Source organism: Oncorhynchus mykiss, chromosome 13 (genome assembly GCF_057628025.1).
Source record: "Oncorhynchus mykiss isolate SJ-2025 chromosome 13, ASM5762802v1, whole genome shotgun sequence".
Lineage (NCBI taxonomy): Eukaryota > Metazoa > Chordata > Actinopteri > Salmoniformes > Salmonidae > Oncorhynchus > Oncorhynchus mykiss.
This window is the reverse complement of record NC_143034.1, coordinates 12,322,580-12,324,629: the sequence shown is the minus strand read 5'-3', so window position 1 is coordinate 12,324,629 and position 2,050 is coordinate 12,322,580.

The window sequence follows — 2,050 nt, the reverse complement described above, 5'->3', positions numbered from 1 at the left end:
TGCTCTTTGGGGGTTTGAGGCTGGCTGTCTGTAAAGCAACAACTGCTGATGTTATACTTCTACATCTGGATGGCTGCTCTTTGGGGGTTTGAGGCTGGGTGTCTGTAAAGCAACAACTGCTGATGTTATACTTCTACGTCTGGACGGCTGCTCTTTGGGGGTTTGAGGCTGGCTGTCTGTAAAGCAACAACTGCTGATGTTATACTTCTACGTCTGGACGGCTGCTCTTTGGGGGTTTGAGGCTGGGTGTCTGTAAAGCAACAACTGCTGATGTAATACTTCTACATCTGGACGGCTGCTCTTTGGGGGTTTGAGGCTGGGTGTCTGTAAAGCAACAACTGCTGATGTAATACTTCTACATCTGGATGGCTGCTCTTTGGGGGTTTGAGGCTGGGTGTCTGTAAAGCAACAACTGCTGATGTAATACTTCTACATCTGGATGGCTGCTCTTTGGGGGTTTGAGGCTGGGTGTCTGTAAAGCAACAACTGCTGATGTAATACTTCTACATCTGGATGGCTGCTCTTTGGGGGTTTGAGGCTGGGTGTCTGTAAAGCAACAACTGCTGATGTAATACTTCTACATCTGGACGGCTGCTCTTTGGGGGTTTGAGGCTGGGTGTCTGTAAAGCAACAACTGCTGATGTAATACTTCTACGTCTGGACTGCTGCTCTTTGGGGGTTTGAGGCTGGGTGTCTGTAAAGCAACAACTGCTGATGTAATACTTCTACATCTGGACGGCTGCTCTTTGGGGGTTTGAGGCTGGGTGTCTGTAAAGCAACAACTGCTGATGTTATGCTTCTACATCTGGACGGCTGCTCTTTGGGGGTTTGAGGCTGGCTGTCTGTAAAGCAACAACTGCTGATGTAATACTTCTACGTCTGGACGGCTGCTCTTTGGGGGTTTGAGGCTGGGTGTCTGTAAAGCAACAACTGCTGATGTTATGCTTCTACATCTGGACGGCTGCTCTTTGGGGGTTTGAGGCTGGGTGTCTGTAAAGCAACAACTGCTGATGTAAAAAAGGGCTTGATAAAATAACTTTGATAGATTGATGAACTACTACTGCTACATTTAGGACTCTGATTACAGCCTTTGAGCAGCTCTAGTCTTCAGGCATCTCTGACTTTAGTTAGTGTGTTTATAGAGTGTTTATAGTGTGCAATGTGTTTATAAGGTAGCCTAGTGGTTAGAGCGTTGGACTAGTAACTGAAAGGTTGCAAGATCAAATCCCTAACTCTATAGAAAGGTAAAAATCTGTCGTTCTGCCCCTGAACAAGGCAGTTAACCCACTGTTCCCCGGTAGGCTGTCATTGTAAATAAGAATTTGTTCTTAACTGACTTGCCTAGTTAAATAAAGGATAAATAAAATAAAAATGGTGTTATAATTATGTTCAAATGTGTTTATAGCCATAATAGATCACAGACTATATATCTATTATACATGTTAAAAACCTTTCTATAGAGTTAGAGATAATAAAATATAATGTGTGTGTGTGTGTGTGTGTGTGTGTGTGTGTGTGTGTGTGTGTGTGTGTGTGTGTGTGTGTGTGGAGGTGGTACATGTTGATATTTCTCTAAATGTGTTACATTTCTGAGGCTGTCAGGGGGAGGGAATGTGACAAGTCGGTTACACGGTTGACGTTCTGACTGTTTTCTCACGGGAAAAGCGCCCCAGAACCAAGGGGGCATTTAGTGTGACTAGCTGTCGGGTCAGAACAGATGTAGAGCACAGGAATCTGCTTCGCTCATTGGTTTCCAGAATATAGACTTCGGGGCCCTCCAATCTAGTCCTATGTCTATTACTAATAGGCTATTTAGCATACAAACAAATAAAGCAAACGCTTCTTACACGTATGAGCTATATTATCTCGAAACAGTTTAATTAAGATACACATTGTAGGCAATTACACATGAGTTCATTGATCTGTATTACTCTAATAATATATCGGTGCAAGTGGTTACTGTTTCTCACCCGCGGGGGCTATGTCAAGGTGTTTTGAATTTGTGCGTGTGCATATTTGTGTGTGAGTGAGTGGATATTTACTGCTCTGC